Source organism: Myotis yumanensis, unplaced genomic scaffold (assembly GCF_028538775.1).
Source record: "Myotis yumanensis isolate MYYU_CA2020_CCGP unplaced genomic scaffold, mMyoYum1.0.hap1 SCAF_1, whole genome shotgun sequence".
In the NCBI taxonomy this organism is placed as follows: domain Eukaryota; kingdom Metazoa; phylum Chordata; class Mammalia; order Chiroptera; family Vespertilionidae; genus Myotis; species Myotis yumanensis.
In genome coordinates, this window is record NW_027223752.1 from 176174539 (window position 1) to 176198030 (window position 23492).

The 23492-nt window shown below is 37.0% G+C and overlaps 1 protein-coding gene across 5 annotated transcripts in view; it reads right to left on the reverse strand.

Moving 5' to 3' along the window:
* Positions 1-23492, reverse strand: part of BMPR1B (bone morphogenetic protein receptor type 1B) — a 373138-nt gene that overhangs the window by 151688 nt on the left and 197958 nt on the right. For 3 of the 5 annotated variants that reach the window (XM_070392498.1, XM_070392490.1, XM_070392517.1), the window contains one exon: positions 7637-7731. The exons of 1 other annotated variant lie outside the window; for it this stretch is intronic. The gene's annotated coding sequence lies outside the window, so the exon portion shown is untranslated. Of the gene's footprint in view, positions 1-7636; positions 7899-23492 lie in introns of those variants that run through there. One more of the 5 variants, XM_070392508.1, reaches the window with a different exon arrangement.

Consider the following 23492-nt stretch of genomic DNA (forward strand, 5'->3'; position numbering starts at 1 on the left):
TAGCATCGATTCCACTGACTTGCCTATTTACTCTGAATGTCACTGTTCCTGAGCTCATTTTTTCACAGATGGACCCAAGTTAAGAAGGGTTTTGCCATCTGACCCACATCTATTATCACTTATGGAGAAAAGCATAATTTCTGGTTTTGGCAATGCTTCTCTAAGAGATGGACTTTGGCCAGGTCCAACTTTAAATCCTGACCCTATCACTTACTAGCTATGTGAGGCTGATCAAGCTACTTTACATGTGGGGGTCTCAGTTTCTTTATTCTGAAAAGAGGAAATCAGAATAAGTCATTCAAGGGTCTGTTACAAGGATTAAATGAAATCATATAAAGTACTTGGTTTAATGCCATATATGTATCTAGAAACCTTGATAAATGGTGGTTATTATTAATGCCTAATTTCTTACTCACACAGAATCATATTCTTATTAGGTCTGTTTTAACATAAGTAATATATACAGCCTCCTGTCTACAGTAATTTCAAGGAGCATGCCAAGTTAAATCCAACAACACTTTAACATGTTCCAATGCTTAAATTTCATTTCACAAGAAACATGAACTTTTAGTCCATAGAGATAAAAATTTTAATGCAAAACAACTTGAGAGGTAACATGAAGATTTAAATTTGCAGCACAGGATACAATATAGAGGTGACTTCAACAAAAAATGGGGGGAAGGGGAATAATAATTCAACAAAAGTACTGAAGCACTTGTTTAATAAAGTCCAAGTGAATCATAACATTAAGAGTTGAATAAATTAAGCTATAAAATGTAAAAAAGACTTTTTCCTATTTTTGGATAGAAAAGAGCTTTTAAAGTTTGAAAGGCTATGAAGAATATATTGATTAGATTTTATAAATATATTTCAAAACATACTTAATGTTTAAAATGTATAAAACAAACTTAAAAAGTAGAACTTTAAAGAATTAAGATCCTTGATTTACCAAAAAGAGACTCTTCTAACCCAAGAGAAATACAGCTCCGAAAAAAAGAGTAAGCATATAAGTAGATCAATGATAAAGAATAAAATATTAGTAACTAATACTGCCATCAGATTCAAGTCCACTAGTAATTAAATAAAATATCAGTTTCCCCTATCTTATTAGGAAAGATTTAAAATTATAAATCTCTTAGCAGGGAAGAGTTTGCAAAGACAGGTGATATATACTTGAAGTGCAAAGTACCAGTCTAAGGAAAAATGTTCACTAAGGGTTCATCAGACTTTTACCATTGATTGAGATGGTCACTTTGATTTTTGAATTGAGGGAGGAGGAAACAGAAGATAGAGAAATCATAGCCTGAGGTTGAGAACAATCTTCAGCTATTTGCTCAAAAATTATTTCATCTTTAGATATACAAGTGGGTTTTTTTCTAGGGATCTTAATATTTATAAGAATTAAAGGAACCAAAGAACCTCATTTTGAGGGGGGAGGGAGTGGTGGGAACAGAAATAACGGAGCCAAATCTTACTAGAAGTTGACACATACAAAACAAGCTTGTTTTGACCTTCCCTGCCCCTTTAATTACTTACATTATTTAAAGAACCCTAGATGAAAGTCAATGTACTCTGCAAAAGCACATTTGGTTCTTTGATTTTTGCTTTAATGGAAAAGTTTTCCAACCATTAATTAGAACAAAAAATCATCTTAAAAACAAAGTTATAAAATAAAACATAACCATATATTCTCTGTTGGAATCCCTTAGATGTCGTCAGCTTTTTTTTCAGTTTCTGTCTTTTGCTTCAGGATTATCTGCCATGTTCTGCTAAAAAGGAGTATAGTTATGGGGCATAAATCTGACAGTACTACCAGAGAGCACTGGGGACGCCATGAAAGCCAGTATATATATGAATATATTATGGTGAGGAGTGGAAAAGTACCCCATCCCAGTTGGGGGCAGTAATTATTAGCTTTAACTTTCGGGAGTTATGAAACAATGCAAAAGTGTCTAATACAACACAAAACACAGAGATATGACAAACTGAGCTTTACATGCCATATGCAGAATAAAAGTAGAACAATTACAAACAGAAAAAGCCATAATAAAATATAATTTTTTAATCAAAATATGAAATACCTGTTATAAAAGCAATATTTGGCAAGTTACATTGTCTCTCCATATCACATTTGCTCATATCTATAAAATAAAAGTTAAAGTAGAAGAGGTTTAAGGTTCCATATCCATGATTAATTTATTCTTTTCCTTTAATGTTCTATGAATTCAATGATATAGAGTTATAGAAAAACTTTGGCAACTTAGGCTGCTAACAATATTAAAATAAGACTTTATTGTTCTGCCAAAATCCTTTATGCCTCATTCTAACCACAAAGTTCTTTGACCTCATCTTGGTGGCAGTGTTCTTACTTTTTATTTTTATTTTTATAGTAATCTTTTAGTACTGAGGCAACTTTGGGTTTCTCTTATCACTGGCTGATGGGAACTAGGTACATTTCCATGTCCACAACCAAAGGAACCCCTGTTCTTCCAGTTTTACAATACTTACATTATTTGATATGACAGGAGTTCCATAAAGTTTATGCTTATAACTCTTTGGTAAGTCCCCTTCTCCATACCTATTTAACTGCAGGATACTTATATGGGTGAAAAATATCTGAAGAGAAATTCTATATAGAATTATAATCCACTCCAAGCAAATTAAAAGGCTACTCCATTTGCCTATGAAAATACCAATCTTGTTTTCATTCCTAAGACAGATACAATTCAAGGTTAAACAAACAAAAGAGTCACATTCAATGTTGGGGAGAGGTTTATAAGGTTTCAACAGTAGTGGAAACTGCTGGTCACATGCACTAAGAAGTAAAAATAATCAAATTAAAGGTTGTGAATCACTCTAAATTGTGCATGAAGCTTTACATGTGTTTCTGGTTTATGAAATATTTCATATTCAAACTAAGTATTTTATGTATGGTAGGAAAATAAAACACAATTAAAGGCAAAATAAATTTTGTTTTTATTGAATATCAGAACTAAAAGAAACAGCTGCTGTTTCTTACGTACTTTTTTTAATCAGTGACATCCTTTTCTTTCAACATTTCTATTGTGAGGAGCAAATTCTCCTAATTGAAATGAAATATCCCCCTTAAGGTTTGACAATTTTTAAAGCATAATTTTCTATTATTTCTTCAAAAATCCCTTACTATCTCTACAATCCTATATAATAAAAGGCTAATATGCAAATAGACTGAACGGTGAAGCCAGAACAACCGAACAACCGGTCACTATGATGTGCGCTGACCACCAGGGACCATGCGAGGAACATGGCGGGCGTCGACCACGGTGGGATGGTGGAGCAGGTGAGCCGGGGCGGGAGCGAGGCTGCTGGCAGACAGGGGACCAGGGGCCGTGGTGGGAGAGGCCGGGCAGGGGTGCAGAGGATGGGCTGAGACCTGCCCCTGTGCCTACCGCAGCCTCATGGCCCACAATTCCTTTCAAGGTGCATGAGTTCGTGCACTGGGTCCCTAGTAGTAAATATAATTAGGTAGTATATACTTTTATCAGTAACAGTAGGAGTCATTGCACTCTGTAATTCTGTAGCTACATGAGGATGGACCTAGTATCTCCTGAAATTCTTTCTGGGCCTTTCGAAGGTGTAACACTGTCTTCTGTTACTGTGATTGGTGGTAGAAAGAGAAAGAAAATAAAAAATTTAAATCATTGTTATTGTTTCAAAAGCACTTATCATCTACTTGAGGGGCATTCCTGCAATCCAATTCATCAAAGTTTAAAAGCATATTAAAATAAAAGTCTATAAAGAAAAGACAGTGTGGGATATTAACCCCTTATTAGATGTATCATTCAGTGGTTTGTCTTTTAATTCTGTTGATGTTTTCCTTTGCTGGTGCAACAACTCTTTCCTTTGTTGTATTACCATTTGTTTATTTTTTCTTTTGTTTCCCTTGACCAAAGAGATATAATCCAAAATTTATAAAGAACTTACAAAACTCAACACCAAAAAAATAAACAATCCAATTTTAAAAATGGGAAAAGACCTGAATATTCACTTCAAGAAAGACATATAAATGGCCAATAGATATATGAAAGAATACTCAATGTCACTAAGTGTCAGAGAAATGCAAATTAAAATCACAACGAGTATCACCTCACATCTGTCAGGAAGGCTATCATCAATAAATCAGCAAAGGAGAAAAGGGAACCTAGGGCACTGTTTGTGGGAATGCAGACTGGTGCAGCCACTGTGGAAAGCAGTATGGAGTTACTTCAAAAAATTAAAAGCGCAACTACCTTATGACCCAGTGATTCTTCTTCTGGGAATTTATCCAAAGAAACCTGAAACCCTAATTTGAAAGAATGTATGTACCCCTATGTTCATTGCAGCATTGTTTACAATAGCCAAGATTTGAAAGCAACCCAAGTGTCCATCAGTAGTTGAGTGGATAAAAAAGCTGTGGTACATTTACACAATGGAATACTACTCTGCCATAAAAAGGAAGAAAATTTTACCCTTTGCAACAGCATAGATGGACCTGGTGAATATTATGCTAAATAAATAAGCCAGTCAGGTAAAGACAAGTACCATATGATTCACTCATATGTGGAATTTCACTCAAACTGAACTACCAAGCAAAATAAAGACATGTGAATAGAGAGCAGGCAGACAGGTGAGGGTTGGGGTGGGGAAGAATTGAGCAAAAAATAAAAAAGAGAGAGAGAAAACTCATGGACATGGACAACAATGTGGTGTTGCAGGGGTGGAGGTGGAAGAGGACATGGAGGGGATAAATGATGACAGAAAAAAAAATAAAATTTTAAAAAGAGAAAAGGCGGTTTAAGATCAACAGAATAAAGTTTTTCTTTAGTTCAAGTTCTGAGTGTTTTTGCTGTGCTAGATCTTGGAGCAACATTAAAAAAAAACTATAGCCTGGCTACAAGTAGCTTGCAGTCTCGTGTTGAAAAAGAAACACAAAACATATCAGACTTTCAAAGTTCTGTGACAGAGGGTCTATACAGGAGGCCAGACCACAGAGGCGGACAGTGGGCCAGCAGGGATGCCTTCATTATGATTGAAAGGCAAAGACTAGAAAGAGGGTTTTCAAGGCATAGGGAGCACCATAAAATACTCCAGGAAAGTGCAAAACTGTATGGATTATTTTGAGAAATACAAGATGTTCAATATCGCTGGAGCATAAGGCAGAGAAAAGGAGAATACTCTCATGGGGGCAAGAGAGATGTAGAAAATAACCCAGAAAGAAGAGCAAAAGGTGACTGCAGAATAAAAGTAGCAGTGGGATCAAGAAGAGACTCACTGTACCAGGTACCCTGACAGTGAAGCGGTCATGGACAGTGAAGTGGCCATGGTGTGGGCGTTGACCCCTTTAAGGGTCATACAGCAGATGGAATGAGAGTATGAGAGTAGGGGCAGTGAGATCCATTAGGAGGGTAGCTTTAATTAACATTTCAAGCTAAATTCACTAATCTTGCTTCAATAGCTAACACAAGATACAAAGGGCCTCGTGTCATTTTTATAATATATCTATATATAAAATGTTATTTACAAATGTGATAAATAACCAATATCAGATTAACATTAAAGCCAAAATATATTAAGAAGGCATTTCAGGTTTTATTATGCTCAACCAACCTTCAATGAAAATATATTACATTTTAGACATTGTCAACCAATGTCACAATTTTATATTTTTTCTCTTAATTCAAGGGACAACTTTCTTTAGTTTCTTTTTATTGAAGTAATTTTATTTGGCCTGTTTCCACCAAAAATTTCCACACAGTACCTCAGGAACAACATACCAGATGGAATAAAAATAAGACCAATAAGAAAGGCATAAGCAAGCAATATCATATATTTATACGATGTATAAAGTGAATAAATAGAAGACATTGAATTAAGAACTGAACTTACAATCTTGATCATGAGATATTACCCAGAGGCAGTAGAAAAGAAAAATTTAATTAAGAAATGCCCATTCTAGATCAATCATGGCTACATTTTCAAAATAAATATATTATTGTCAAAAATCTAAATCAAACTCATGAATAAACTAGAATGCAGAGCTTAAAAAAGTACAAAGGAAAAGCTTGATTCAGAGGCTAAAACAAGCATTAAATGAAAGTTAAAATATAGTTTCAATTTAGATATTAGATTAGCCTTAAAGCATTTTTGAATAAAATTGATTTTAAAACATTTTGCATTACTTTAAAAATTATAGGTGATTTTCAGAAGAGATGCTCTACAACCACTGGCCTCATCTGATGACATGCAGACCTGTTCCAGCTGCTGCTCTGGAGTTTATCTCACTTTAGAATGAGCTGGCTCCTGTGTATCAGCCCTAACACAAACCTGTGCCAGCGTATCCGCTTCTCTTTGTATGTCTTTTGGCCCACAGTCAAGCTGTACAGCAACTTTAAGATTATTTTGTTTTTAACTTAAATATGTAATCCAGAAATTCCTTTTTTAAATTTATTGGGGTGACGTTGGTTAATAAGATTTTATAGGTTTCAAGTGCACATTTCCATGATACATGACCTGTACATTGCCTTGTATGCCCACCACCCAAAGTCAAATCCTTTGGAATTATGTAATCATCTGCTATGTATAACCTAACCTAAAAATTTTAAATAATCATGATAATGCTTATCTTCCACAATAAAAAAAAAAAAAAACAACTCACAGCCACAAGGAAGTTTTCACTACATCAGTAGATAAGACTCATCAAGAGAACACCGGACTTCCAGCAAAGCAACATCGTTACCTTCCACGCTATGTGTAGTAGATATAGAACATAGGCTTACACATCCCATGAGTTTTCTAAATCAGACAATACATCAAAAACTATTTTTCTGCCCCTTCAGCACCATTGCTCTTCGTGTTAACCTGGGATACGCAAAGCAATGATGTTAACTGAACATACTCCAGCACTGAGCACCCCAGAAGCGTGTGTAAAAGTGCTACGTGTGACGAACGGAACAAACAAACTATGAATTTGTAGAGCAAGGGATGTTAAGTCAACACCTTTAGTAGAGAATTGCCTTTTGTAAGAACCAATCTCACAAGTCACTGGACAAGCTGAGAAGCTCGCCTACATGCGGAGCCTTCTGCCCCGTGGATTAAGGAGACTGTTGCTAGTTTCCATCACTCGTTCTCTCTATTCCCACAAGGACCATCATTTCACGCCGGTGCACTGTCAGAGGGGTGTGAGCGTGGGCATTTTGACAAGGTCTACTACTTCATCTTCACATGTTCACCTGAATTTCCCCCTACTCCATGTCTAGACCACAGGCTACTGAAATGTACTAATACTCATGTTCTAAATCTGGTAGAAAGCAAATAGGAATTTATCAACAGGAAGACCACAAGTTTGACAGAATGAAGAAACAGAAACTCGCTGATAGGACACACCATGAAATTGGCGTCCTAGTCCCACCGCCCACGTTATTAAAGCGTGTTATGAACGCACACAGCATTCTTAAGAACAGCACACAAAACTACACTCCACCCAGAACAGTCTCAAACAGCAGGCAGCCCCCCTCTTGGCGTTCACACGCTGCACAGCCCTATGCGCCCTGATGCAGAGCAGCCAACAGGGAGATGGAGTTTACGAGTAAAAGCGAGACTGAGCTGGCTAATTACTTACCTTCTCACTTAGGGCAGGCTTGCTCGTCTAACTTTTTGTTTCCTCTCTTGTCATAGCTCAGCGGCAAATGATTATGATTCAGCAGAGGTTTGAACCTGACAGTTAAAAAGAACTTTTTTAATTTAAAACAAACATTAGAAATGAACGTCCCCCAGCACGGCAGTATTTCTTTCCTTGCCCTCTGTGTGCGCGTCTCTCGTTGTCTCTCTTTGCAAGGCAAGCTACGTAGTGGTCTATAAATATTGACCCTGATACTTGCTCCGGGCTTTACTTGCTCATGGCACAGGTCTGTGTTACTGAACACCGTGGTAATGCGCAGGCAAAGTTCTCAGCTGCTCAGACAAAGCTGGGGATTGGCTCACTACCCAGCAACCCTGTGCCTGCCTGGAAATACCATTTTGCTGCCAGCTTTACAGATGCTATGGGCCTTTCCTGAGGCCCAAATCAGGCACAGAAGGGCAATTATGAGGTTTGTCTGAAGAAATCGTTTTCCTCAAGCAGGTGGAAAGAAGGGGGGCTGGGCACGGTGGAAGACAAGAAAGGAAATACTGCCTTTGTTTTGGCCAAACAACATAATCTCAAACCCTTTATAAAAGTCAGACCTAAATATCATTCCATCAAGCTTCACAGAACTGAATTACTACAATTCCTACATATTGTGAATGAGCAAAAGATATAGAAAAGCATCTTCTGCCATAGTTGTGAATTCTCCTCATTGAAAAAGGTTGCATTTTTTAGTTCAAAATCCTAATGAGTAATGGAACACAAAGAAATATTGTGTTCCAGAATTATAGAAATGCACTGGAAAGTATAATATTAATAAAGATCAAATTATGTATTTGGTGAAAAAAGCTAAAACATAACTTAAATTATATGAATCAACATATTATATTAACTACTACTAGTTTTTAATCCTGAGAATTATAATTATAAATAATTAAAAATAATTATAATTATTTTACTTTATATATTTTTCAGATTAAAGATAAACTCTAAGCCATGATGTTTGCAGATGATATGAACTAGGTCAGCATTACACACATATGCCACATACAATATCCACAGTAGGAATGATTAGAAAATAAATCAAGGTCACATTTTTTTTTCTTTTAGCCAAGAATAATCGTATGTTTGCTTTATTAAAATTTCCTCCCTTGGTTAAATTCACAATAAAGGCAACTTCAGAAATAATTTGGTCACTACCTCATTTTATAATTGAGAAAGTGGACTCCCAGATTGGTTAACTTCTCAAGTCACAAGGGAAGTTTGCAGCAGAGTTAAAACCAGAGTCCTTCCCTTATTGCTCACAATGGTGTGCTCTTTCTAGCACAAGAGTGGTTCTCAAATTCATTTTTAAGTTCAAAATCCTATCTTCATGTGAAATCTTACTGAAACCTTACCATAAGCCAGAAAAATAACTAGCATAAAACAAAAATAGCCTTTTACAGTTTAACTGACCCAAAAGAGTTCTGCACAAGAATTAACTTTATAACAATTGAAATCCACTTTGCCTTGTTTCATTCAATAATTAAAATTTTCCAATAAATTAACTTATTACCAGGAGAAGTACATAGCCAGTTGCTGAAAAGACAAAGATAATATGTAATTCCTACTCTTAGAGATCTTCCAGTCCAATTTCAGAGGGGAAAGAAAACCTAACTACAAAAAAAATGTGTTCATGTAATAAGGGAGACCATAGGAGAGTAGTGAGGGAGCATATGAAGTAAAGGTATAATAAGTAATTCTTCAATGGAGACTTCTGCATCTTAAAATATGAGTAGAAGGTAGTGAGGCAAAGAAGGCAAAGAGTAAGACAATAAAGACAAACAGGCATGGAAAAGCATGACATAGAACTTCAAGCAGTTCTTGCTGGAGCATAGAATGTGAAGCAGAAAATACATTTGTTTAACAAATTTTTAAAGAATGCACTTCACTTACTCCTCTCCCCCTATACAACCCCTGGAATCACTGGTCTTTTTACTGTCTCTATAGTTTTGCCTTGTTCAGAATGTCATATAGTTGGAATCATACACTATAGCCTCTTCAGACTGGTTTCTTTTAGATAGCAATTGAATGGATAGTTTTAATGGAGTCAATTTCCAAATTCTCTTCTACATAAACTCTGTATTAATATCCGGCTAACAGCGATGCTTTATTCACAACAACCTTCCTTTTACTTCACAGAAGAAAGGGACACTCTCATATATCCCAAATATTACTATAGTAGATTGCCCTAGGGTCACAGAAAATTCATAATTTTAAAATTTCAATTAATTCCTTACATTTTTGTTGAAGAGAAGTATGATAGAAAAACAGTTAAAGACTTTTAACTATAAAAATATCACATAAAAATTCTATGAGGAAGTGAGATGGAAATACAGGTCAAGAAAATAAAATAGTAATGTAAATTTTTCAGCTTTTCACAGAAGAGTCTATTCATTATTATTTAAATGAATAATGGTTTTATTAAATTACTGTGGATTTAGATTCCATTGGGTATTCTTAAAATAGTTGATACAAGTTTTATTTTAAAATGTCCAATAGTTCCAATAGGGTAGAAATTAAATTCTTTGCAAGCACATATTTTACCACAGGTGAAAAACTGTAGATGTTAACTTGGTAATGTGTGAGTGGTTACATAGTTTTTCAAAATTCTTTTAAAGGTATGTGAACAAAAATAGTTGGAGACTGCTAGCCTACTGTATAAAACCCAAGTTTTTAACCTGGAATATAAAACTTTTCATCACCTTTCTCCCTCTAAGGAGATTTCAGGGCAGTGAAACTATTCTCTGTGAGAGTGTACTGGTAGGTACGTGACATTATGCATTTAGCAAAGTCCTAGAACTGTACCACACAAAGCGAGAGCCCCAATGAAAACTATGGACTTTAGTTAAATCTTTCTCTTGTCTTTCTGAAGCATGTGCCTAGAGAGGAGCATTATAATTTATTGAGCAATTACCACCTAACAGGGGCTTAAGAAATACATGCTCTAACTAAATACAACCCTGACAGATGGGTATGCCTTTGCCTTTTTGAAGATGGAGAAAATGAGGCTTACAGTTATTAAGGGGCTTGTCTGAAATCATATTAACTAATGAACAGTAGATTTGAAATTCAGCCCAAACCATACAGGACTACAGTACCACATGCTGCCTTTATATGAGTCATTTAAATAAGATAGAGGTTGTCCAGGCAGGGCAAGGAAGTGGATTCAACAGTACCCTAACAAAATCAGAAGGAATAAAAAGATTCTTCCTGCACTTCTTTAAGGAACTGCGAGAATTTTAATGTTGAGTGTTAAACGGTAGCACAAAAAAGAGACTAACAAATTAATCAATGGAAACCAGTGGACAAAATTAAAGTAAGTGATATGCCCTATTAAGAAGACCTTAAAGGGTTTTATCTTCAAATTCAAATGAAGAGAAAGGAACACATCAAGAGTCAAAAGTGTGTAGCCCTAACCGGTTTGGCTCAGTGGATAGAGCGTCGGCCTGTGGATTGAAGGGTCCCAGGTTCGATTCTGGTCATGGGCAGGTACCTTGGTTGTGGGCACATCCTCAGTGGGGGGTGTGCAGGAGACAGCTGATCAATGTTTCTCTCTAATCTATGTTTCTAACTCTCTATCCCTCTCCCCTCCTCTCTGTAAAAAATCAATAAAATATACTTTTTTTTTTAAAAGAGTCAAAAGTGTGAAGATTCAATATTGTCAAAATGTCAGTTCTTCCACATTTTATCTTTAGATTCAATGCAATTCCAATCAAAATCCCAGGAGGTCATTTTGTAGAAATAAACCCATACTAAAGTTTACATAAAGAGGCAAAAAACTCAGAATAGCCAATGCAATATTGAAGAAGAACAACAAAGTTGGAGGCTGACACTAATAGACGTCAAGACTTACTACAGTTGCCAGGTCAGCTTTGTTCAGTAGTTGAGCGTTGACTATGAACCAGGAGGTCATGGTTCAAATCCCTGTCAAGGGCACATGCTTGGGTTTCAGGCTCGATCCCCAGTAGGGAGCGTGCAGGAGGCAACTGATCAATGAATCTCTCTCATCATTGATGTTTCTATCTCTCTCTCCCTCTTCCTTCCTCTCTGAAATAAATTTTAAAAAAATTTCAAAATTACTACAATAATCAAAATAGGGTTGTGCTGGGGGAAAAATAGACAAATAGCTGAATGGAAGAGAACAGAGAGCCCAGAAATAGGCTCACATAAATATAGTCAACTGATCTTTGACAAAGGAACAAAGACAATATAATGGAGCAAAGATAATCTTTTCAATAAATGGTGCTGAACAACTGGGCCATCCATATGCAAAATACTGAATCAAGAGAAAGATCTTATACCCCTCACAAAAATTAACTCAAAATGTATTGAAAAAAACCTAAATGTAAAATTCAACATTCTAAAACTCCTAGGTAATGTTGGAGAAAACCTAAATGACTTGGGTATGGCAATGAATATTGAGATATAACACCAAAGGCACAATCCATGAAAGAAATAATTGATAAAGTGGTTTCATTAAAATTAAAAATTTCACCTCTGCAGAAGGCAATGTTAAAAGAATGAGAAGACAGCCCTGGCCAGTTTGGCTCAGTGGATAGAATGTCGGTCCATGGACTAAAGGGTCTCAGGTCCAATTTTGGTCAAGAGCATGTACCTCGGTTGCTGGCTAGATTCCTGGCCCTGGTCAGGAGACAATTTATTGATGCCCCTCTCACATTGGATGTTTCTCTCTCTGTGTCTCTGTTTCTCTCTCTGTGTCTCTCTGAGAGAGAGAGAGAAAGAGAGAGAGAGAAGACAAGCCATAGACTGTGAAAAAAGATAGTTGCAAAAGACACATCTGATAAAGGACTGTTACCCAAAATTTACAAAGAACTCCTAAAACTCAACAAAAAGAAAACAGACCACTTTTTAAAATGAGCCAAAGACCTTGACACCTCACCAAAAAAAATATGCATACAGATGGCAAATAAGTATATGAAAAAGATGTTCCACATCACATGTCATCAGGGAAATGAAATTTAAAACAACAATGGGATACCACCAGAAACCTACTGGAATAGCCAAAATCTGGAACATTGACAACACTAAATGCTAGAGAGGATGCAGAAAAACAGGAACTTTCAGATGTTTATGGCAGCTCTATTCATAATTGCCAAAACTCAGAAGCAATCAAAATGCCCTTCAGTAGGTGAATAGATAAACTGTGGCACAGCCAAACAATGGAACGTTATTCAGCACTAAGAAGAAATGAGCTATCGAGCCATAAAGATATGGAAGAAACTTAAGTGCCTTTTAGTAAGTGAAGGAAGCCAATCTGAAAAGGATACATACTATAATTTCACCTACTGAAAATTCTAGAAAAGGCAAAACTATGGCAATAGTAAAAAGATCAGGATTTGTAGGGGATGCTGATGAGAGGAATAAGTAGGCAAGGCACAGAGGGTTATTAGAGCAGTAAAATACTCTGTATGCCACTATAATAATAGATACATGTCATTACATATGTATCCAAACGCATAGACTGTATATCACCAACAGTGAACCTTAAACTATGAACTTCAGATAAAAATGATGTGTCAGTGTAGGCCCATCAAGTGCAACAAAAGTACCATTCTGGTGGAAACACTGATAATAGTGATTACACATGTGTGGGGGCAGAGAACATATGGGAAAACTCTACTTTCCTCTTAATTTTGCTGTAAACCTAAACTTCTCTAAAAAAGTAGTCTTTAAAAAGTCAAAGGTGGCTTCTCCTTCTGGTAGCTGGGTGTTTGCCAAGGCAGAGGTATACAGAAAGAAGAAACAACTTGGAAGATAAATTTAGTCTTTAATGGAATGAACTTGATGTATCTGCTATAACCAAGTATATGGTTTCTGTATATGTTCAGAAAGCATTCAAATATATTGACCTATAATACAGGAGAGAGAAAGATACCAACTCAGTAGCCTTTCATTCTTGTTTTGGGGCTGGAAACCAATATAAAGCGATTCTCAACACAGAAACCAAAGTAGTTACTTAAAAAAAATTCACTCAGGTAATATTCACCTCCTACTCAAAACCCTACCTGCTTCCCCATTTTGTTCAGAGGAAAAGCTCAACTTCTCATAATGCATAAAGCCCTACTCCATCTGCCCCCTCATTATGTCTCTGACAGCGTCGACTGCAGCCCCCTCATTTTCTCAGCTCCAGCCCGCATGTCCTTCTATTGTTCCTTAATGAACCTGACAAGTTTGCCCTTCATGTCCTTCAGCTCGCTGTTCCTGCACTGGCATGTTCTCTTGCAGACAGCTTTGTGGCTCACTCCTTCACCTCCTTCAGGTCCCCGTTCAAATACCTTCCGGGGAATCCTACCACTACCATACTATTCAAAATGACAAACTTCCTTATTTATCATTTAATTGTTATTGCCTGTCTCTCCCAATATAATGTAAGTTCAGTGACAGCGCAGATTTCATGTGCCTAAACTGGGTCTTAAACACAATAAACGCCCAATAACTTTGTGTTCTATACAAAAACTTAGAGATCTGTGAGCCACTGGCCAACATAGGTGGTTCCTTAAGACAAGAGGTCTCTCAGCGACAGAATGGATAATGAAAAGTAACCCAAACCCAGCATTTAAAAGGTGGGTCAAGAAAGAGAAGCCCACAGACTGCAAGACAATTATATGTGTAAGTAGGAGCAGGATGAGAAAATGAGAAAATGAATGAGGATGGAGCATTCAGGAAGGAGTGGTCAACAATGATGCCACGGAAAGATCAAATAGGAAAGGGATTGAAAACAGCCCATTAAACATAACACTCACCAAGCACTGCGATTCGAAATATCTGAGCTGCACATTTTAAAAGGATGAATTTTAGCATATTACAAATTATATTTCAACAAAGCATGTATTTAAAAAGATAGAAAGAGAGCAATGGTGGCTGAGCTGTTCCATTGGTGTGAGAGGTAAGCAAGTGAAGTGAGACAGAATAAAATCTCGCTTTCAAAGTTTGGCCAGGACAAAAAGAGAAAGGTAAAGGTGACAACCTAAAACTACAAACAGATATAATACCAACAACTCACTACAGTATCGAGGTGACGTGTTTTAAAGTCAAGCTGACTTGAGTTTCGTTTGTCTCGGTTACATAAGTTCTATAACCTTAGTTTCCTCATCAATAAAATGGGTTTACTATTACTTCCTGTGTCACTGAATGCCAGTGGTCCATTTCTTTTCATTTTTGAATAATAGTTTATTGTATAGATATTCCACATTTTACTTATCCATTCATCAGCTGATGGACACTTGGGTTGTTTCCACTTTTGAACTACTATAAATAATGCTGCTATGAACTTTAATGTACAAGTTTTTATGTGACCATATGTTTTCATTATGCTTGGATAAATGCCTAGGAGTAAAATTGCTAAGTAATATAGTAATTTTATGTTTAGCATTTTAAAGAACTGTGAAACTGTTTTCCAAAGTAGCTGCATCATTTTATATCCCTACCAGCAATGTATGAGGGTTCCAATTTCCCCACAGCCTTCAAACACCTGTAATTATCTATCTTTTTTATTACAGCAATACTGGTGGATATAAAGTAGAATCTCACTGTGGTTTTAATTTGCACTACCCTAATGACTAATAATGTTGAGCATTTTTCAAGTACTTATTTGCCTTTTGGCTATTTACTCTTCACTTCCACTAAATATAATTTCAGAAAATTCTAGGACCAAATAAAACTTAAAACATATTTTTAAGGGTCCAGCTTGTTGTACCTGGCATAGATATAGCCACTCACTTGTTAGCTGAAGAAATGATTAAACTAATAAACAAATAAAATATTAGAATTTTAAAATCCTTGACTTATTACTATATTGTTTGTTTTTTAACTAACCATTTGAATTTTTATGCAATTTCAATAGAAAGTAAGAGAAACTTTTCAAAGGAAAAGAAACTTTAAAAAAATACAATTGCCAAGAAAATCTGCTAATCCTTTGTTTAGTATGATGGTAAATATCTGCATTAGTATTTTTAGTCTGGTAATACTAAGTTCTCTATCAGATCAATGTTAGGAAACTAGAATTGTAATCCAGTTACCCATTAATATTTTCATTTAGTGCTTCCTTGAAGGTAGAGGTGAAAAAAGCAAAATATTGATTAAGTAGTGAATGATTTTTTAAATGTTGTTGACAAACTTAATCAGGAATGAATACTACAGATTTATCCACCACTATAAATAACGAGGTACTCCTCAGGGGCAAATGGGTACAGGAAAATATTAGTAACCCAAGCTCCTCGTCATATTTTAGAAAGACCTGAGGGGATATGTGGCTTTCAATGGAAATGACTGAGGAGAAAAGAAAACTGACTCTACAATGGTCTGTTTTCTCCTTGTTCTTTCCTCTACAGGCCTACGGCTAGTCGTATCATATACAGAGTCACTTACCTTTAACTCTAAGGCTTTTTGTTCTCAAGTAATAAATACTTTGGGCTCTCGGGACCCACAGGAAAATCATACACAAGTCTACTAACCTTCACTGCTGCCAGTTTATTGTACTTACCCATGATTAGTTTCAGAAGTATTGACTGTACAGTTAATAAATAGGTGATTTGTTCTTTTCAACTAGAACAATGTTGTATATAAATTGAAAGAAGAAAAATACTAAATAAGAAAGCCATAGCACAGAATGGGTGTCTTTTTGAACTTTCCAACTAGCACCAAACTAAATAAAACATTTTATCATTTATAAGTAGGAATTGTTCTGAAATTCATATTGTGTAGAACACATATAACCAGAATCAATAATAAAGCTCAATTATGTTTAATAAAATAAGGTGATATAAAGAGTGAAAAGCATCAGGAATATCAAGTTACTTTAATATGATAGTTGTTGCTAAATGGACTTACATCAAAACTATACAAGTGCTTAATAATATCTGAGTTCCCAGCTATGTATCAGTATTTCCATTTGTTTTGCTCTTATAGCCACACACATATTTATATACTACTAAAGATAATACCAAAAAGTGTTTTTAATATAGCAAGCATTTGCAATATAATATCAAGCAATTCCTACTTTTTAAAAAAGTATACAATTCTTAAAATCATCATATAAATTTAATACCCATTTCTGAAAATGAAGGAATTAATTCTAATTTAAATTTTGCTACCATCACTCTAAAATGGAAATTAGGTTAAATCTATGAGATAATAAGAATCTTTACTATGAGAATTTTTAATTCCATTAATCTCTGAATAGTTTTCTTTCGTCCTAAACGTGTAGCTGAACTCTAAATGCTTGTTACTTTTTCAAGAACAACTCACGTGAGGATCTTTTCATTTATACTAGTATAGATACTCATGATAAGCAATGTGATATTAATTTAGTGAAATATTTATTTCTAGACAAAATTACAGTACATTTTGTTGGACAGTGGACCTGAAATGTGGAGAAATTAGTAGGTGTCCTCTCTAAGGCAGGAAAGAAGAGCAGGGAACAAGCTACGCCATGCATTGCTTAGCGTGCAAAGGGAGGAATCCCAGCCAGGGAGGATTCCCCAAACACTGACAACACCATGGAGGAGGGAAAGACTTGTTTACCACATTTAAGCTGACCTTTTTCACTATTCATTCATCATAAGGCAGTAGCTCAGAAAAATATCGCTGAATGGTTAAAATTGTTTATCAGGCGGTGAAAATGGGAATATATATTAAATCTGATCATTCATAAAATAAAACATTTATTTCACTGCTCTATGATGAATCTGTTTTCAGAGGGAGATTTAGACCGTAAAGCTGAGGAATAGAATTATTCACTCTAAAGCCACTTTTTCTAATCAGAACAAATTTCCAAAGAAAGCAAGCGAAACAGGAAGAAAATAAAGCAAACTAATTTTAACAAGAAACAGATGAGCTAACCATGACTCTTTTTTGGTTCACATATAAAATGTTTCTATTGGCTGTTCTGCTTCAAAGGACCTGAAACTTTCTTGAAATGTACTATCAAAATTAACTAAGGTGTATCGCAGAAAAAGAGCCTAAAAATGGAAAAAGTCCTACTACTTTAGAATAGATGAAAACGGAACAGGAGGGAATGATGAGCCCCCTTCCCTCCCCCCTCCCATTTGCTTCATTCTGGTATTCGGTCTAAGGTGACCAAGAACAGAGCTGGAATTGGCCTGAGGATAAGTAGGTGGTAAAAGGAGAAAGGAAAAGAATAAAAAATGTCCTTATAATTTTTTTATGCTCCAATAAAAAGATGAAATAATGTTAAACAGCACCTCTACTTAGTAATAACTTGCTTGTATTTTTGTTTTGTTTTGGTTTTTTAATATGTTTTTATTGATTTTTAGAGAGAAAGGAAGGGAGAGAGATAGAGAGAGAGAGACACATCCACGAGAGATAAACGTCATGAATTCACTGACTCCTACACGCCTCCTACTAGGGATCAAGCCCAGCACCCGGGCATGTGCCCTGACCTGGAATCAAACCTGCAACCTCTTGGTTCCTGAGTTGAGGCTCAACCACTGAGCCACACCAGCTGTTTTGTTTTATTTTGGAGACAATTTGTATTGAACTTCAACACTGAATTGAAATAAGTGTTTTTCATAACAATTTGTGTTTAGAAAAGTGGACCTGAAACTTGATGCTTAAGTAGCACCAGTAGAGAATATGTAATAATATTCTACAGGAATCTCAAAACATGCCCTCAGGGTCAAGGGATCCCTGTTGATGGGGTAAAACCTCTCACTGCCCAACTCTTAATAGTATGTACAAATCTCACAACTCACATTTGCATGGCACTTTGTATTTAAGAAGTATTCTTTCACATTTCATCTCACTTGATCATCAGGACAAGCCAATGAGAAAGTGTTCCCATTCTATGTATGAGGAAACCAAAGTTCAAAGCAGGTAAGGGAACAGCCCAATGTGTCAGAGTATGAAAGCAGAGACAGAAACTGAATTCAGGTCCTTTCTCATTAAGTCCTTGGCCCTCACTACTACACTTTTCAATAATATCAGAGGGGCCGTATTCAAAAAGTTATTTTCCTGTGGAAAAAATAATAATTTCTAGGGGACAGACTGAAGTCTTCCAATTTGAAGCACACATATTTTTGTTGAGAATGGCAACACACACACATTATATTACTTGGGTAATGACAGTACCACCACTCAGTCATCCAAGTTAAAAATTTCCACGTTCCACTTCTGCTCTCTCCTATTTCCAATCAGTTGCTACATACTCAGGTGTCTATCTTTGAAATATAGACTCTCAAGTTTGTCCCCTCTTTTCCCTTCCCTCTGTTCCTACCAAAAATCAGGTTGAGCTTTTATGGGACCTTAAATACTGAGACAATCACAGTCTAGTCTCCTGTCACCACGCTCCTTGCTGCCCCGCCAATCTCCCACAACGCCACTACTCCACGGAAGATTGTTCTTCAACACCTCCTCTAGCCGACAACAGAGGGTTCAAACTTCTCAGCACAGAATACAGGCCTCTCCACTATCCTGACCGGGGGCTACCCTTTCCGTTTCATTTCCCTTTGGCCCACAAATCCCACATTACATTCTCCTACCATACCCAACCTCATGCTCACTGGAAATCCTGAATGTAACAGCTCTTCCACACTTCTGTGTCTCTTCATAAAATGACCTTCTGTAAACTTCTATTTCTACGGAACTGCAGCTGGTACAAGACTAGCTCCAACTATATGGGAATGCAAATTAAAGTTTAAAAAGAGAAAACTTCTTTGGATGCTGTGACTCAAGGCTCCTCTCTCTCTTTGCTTGTCACCTCCTTCTTAAAAACACGTCAAAAGGCTCGATTTGCACTGGTAGTGATCCCTCCGAAAAACAGAAGGGAAAAAGCACATACCAGTTCCCGGAGTGCCGGCAGCAAAGCAGGGACACCACCGTGCATTTCAGGATGATTCGGGGAGACCTGACCAGCATTTCTGTCCCGAGTAGCCACTCTTCTCTGTTTTTTTTAACACTTGCTGAGTACCTGTTATGGGTTTGGCACTATAGACAGAAAACGAGGCAATAAAGAATTGCACATTAACCAAAATATGTTCATTTCAACTGCGTAACTGCCCTTTTGAAATACCTACTAATCCAACTTTCAGATAAAATTATGCATAGTAGTACTGTCGAGATTTTGAAGCAGGATATAATCTGAAAAAGTGGCCCTAAGTAGTATTTAAGTGCTAAAATTGTGTCAAGAGCACCCATGGAAAGAATAGCGCCTCTACAGAGAGAATTTTGAAACATTTATATGCCCAAAGATGGCTACATTTTCTTTTGGGCAGAACATCAAAGTTCAGAGTACAGGGATGAAAGTTATCTTTGGGTTTACCAGCATTCAATAGCAATTAAAGGCTACTTTTAAAATGCATATCAGGTGTTACTGGAAAATGCATCCATCTGAATAGCAGCTATTAAAAAGAACTTTATCAAAAAGGGTAAACAATGTATAAAAAGTCCCATGTGAGTGATGAAAACCTTGTTCAGATGACAAGCCATGTATTAGTCAGAAGCTAGTGCCCAGACTTATTGGCACCAGCAACGTTTTCCTAATTTCCTAAGTGTGCATAACATCACACCCCCATTATTTATTGCTCTGCTCTATTAAAAACTATTTCAGCTTCCTCATATTCCTGACAAATATATTTTATAATTTTAAGTATATTTTTATTTATTTCAGAGAGGAAGGAAGAGGGAGAGAGAGCTAGAAACATCATGATGACAGAGAATCATGGATCGACTGCCTTCTGCAAGTCCCCCACTGGGGATCCAGCCCGCAACCGGGCATGTGCCCTTGACCGGAATGAACCTGGGACGTTTCAGTTCACAGGCCGATGCTCTATCCACTGAACCAAACCGGCTAGGGCTATTTTATAATTTTAATTAGCAGTTGTAATGTTTCTTGTGGAATATTTCATATTTACTTACACTTTCATTCAAGAAAACACCTGTCATGGGTTTGGCACTAGAGACACAGTTCCTCTTCTCAGGGAGGCTGGAGGCTGGAGAAGGGGCCAGAGGCCTGGTGCACAGATCATTATAACAGGGCATGGCAGTGGCCATGGGACAGACAGACAGCACAGAAAACCTGACTCTTCCTAGTCACTGAGCTCAGGGAAGGCTTTTTACAGAGGGAGGTGATCATCTGATTCCTTAAAATAGAAGTTAACCACAGAGTATATGACAATTTCAAATGTGTGGCACTACAGGATGATAGTAAGATCCCCCCGCCCCCACATACACACACACACCCTGCCCCAAAGTATGGCGTGAATAAGGGCCTCAATTGGTGGAATCTATCCCAGGCTTAATATCACCTCCCTTAGAGTTTGTCTTGGGTGTTGCTGCATTTCTAGGTTTACTCCGTCTTTGCCTATTGACATTTTCACTCATTTCATCCTATGATTTATTCTCATTTTTTAAAATGGGATCCCAGGTTTTTTTAAGGCTATTTCTTGGGGGGAGATATAACAATGCGTATTCCCGTAATCACTTTTTCTCAACATTTTTATTCATTTTTTAAAATAGATTTTTATTGATTTCAGAGAGGAAGGGGGAGAGAGAGAAAGAAACGTCAATGATGAAAGAGAAGCATTGACTGGCTGCCTTCTGCATGACCCACACTGGGGATCGAGCCCACAACCCAGGCATGTGCCCTTGACCGGAATCAAACCTGGGACCCTTCAGTCCATAGGCCAATGCTCTATCCTGAGCCAAACTGGCCAGGGTAACATTTATATTCATTTACTCAAAAAAATATTCCTTGAGCAACTGTGATATGACAGGCTTGGTTTTAAGTGCTAGAAAGATGATGGTGAACCAAACATGCTGGGCATGCCCTCCTGGACTTCACATTCTTGTGGCCAATAAAAAGAAACTAACCAATGAATATGATAACATCTCATGGAGAAAAAGAAAGGGCATGCAGTGATAACAGTTACACAGAATAAAGTGATGGTGCTGGGAAAAGAAAGCTTCCACGGGGGTGATTAGGAAAAGCCTTGCCGGAGCTGAGGCCGGATGATGAGAAGGAGACAGCCATGTAAAGACGTGGAGGAAGAGCATTCCAGGAAGAAGAAATTGCTAACAGGAAGACCCCTGGGTAAGAACCACCCTGGGTATTCTAGTGACAACAAAAAAAAAGGAGGGGCAGGCAAGAGCTGGCACACAATGAAGTCGAATAATTAGACAGTGACGGGATGAGGTGGGTGTTTTGGGCCAGTGGTTTTGAAACTGTGCTGCACATTAGAATCACCTATGATGCTTTAAAAAACCCATATGCTCCCACGGCTGGTGTGGCCCAGTGGCTGAGCATCGACCGACCTAGGAACTAGGAGGTCATGGTTTGATTCCCAGTAAGGGCACATGCCCAGGTTGCAGACTCAATCCCCAGTAGGGAGCATGCGGGAGGCAGCTGATCAATTATTCTCTCTCATCATTGATATTTCTCTCTTTCCCTCCCTCCCTCTCCCTTCCTCTCTGAAATCAATAAAAATCTATATATATATATATATTTTTTTTTAATTTAAAATTAACAAAAATAAAATCCCAGATGCCCAGGTCATATCCCAGACCAGTTAAACCAGAATCACTGGAGCAGGAGGCAGAGACCAGTATCTTTTAAAGCCCTCCACGTAATTCTGACTCGCAGCCCCAAGTGACAAGCACGAATTCAAGCCACAGTAAGGAATTTAAGTTTTAGTCTAATTACATAAGCAGCCATTGAAAGATTAAAATTGCATCTGAAATTTCTGCCAGGCAAGTAAAGTGTTTCATATTTAATCTGGTAAAAAGAAGAAATACACTTTAGGAATATGTTAGCTTCCAAAACACATTCTCCTCCAGAACAAAAACAAAAGCAATTATGGAAATACTTCCTTCTAAAAATTCAAATCATTTAGGTAAACAGTTGTCCTGGAAATGCCCAATGCAATTATATCCATGTTTGATTCATTGCTTTTATGTAGTTGCCCTATACATTCTAGAATAGATTTGCTTATCATTTGTGAATAAGTTTTTTTTGTTAATCCTCACCTGAGGATATTTTTTCATTGACTTTTAGAGAGAGAGGAAAGGAGGGAGGGGGAGAGAGAGAGAGAGGAACATTGATGTAAGAGAGGAACATAGACTGGTTGCCTCCTGTACATGCCCCAAGCCCTGACCAGGGCCAGGGACCAAACCTGAAACCAGGTACGTGCACTTGACTGGGAATTGAATCCAAGACCCTCAGGTGCACTGGCCAACACTCTAACCACTGAGCCTGGCGGCCAGGGCATGAGTAACTTCACTGTCTCTTGAGAGAAAAAAAAAGATAAACAAAACATTTGAGACAGTACATAAATTTTGCTTACATTATTCTTTTTTTTAATATGTAACATTGACCATGGGATCCCTCGAATATGGGTCACATGAGTACTTGATCCCATCTGCTGTAAATGGTACATCATTTTGTGGCACATAATTCTGGTATCTATTGTTCATATCAACACACTTTCTTGGAGTGTATTTAGTAGAGAATGAAGTCTCCTCACAGTAGTAAAAGGTTGCATTCCCCAAATCTTAGTGTCAATTTAAATTCTTATTTTTTAACAACTAATAATCATGCACAAACTAAGGAACCAAAATTAAATTGTAAGAAAAGCAAAAGCTATCCAAATCCTGCTCACATTCCAGGAAAGCAACCCCATCAGCTGGAAATTAATTTAACTATCGTGTGAAGCTCCAGTCCTAAGAGTTCTGCTGATATATCATCTCTTCTGGTCTAATAGCATATGAAAATCCACTAACTACCTGAAGGAATTTCATTTAACAATTCAACCACTCCATAGAACATAAACTCATATTC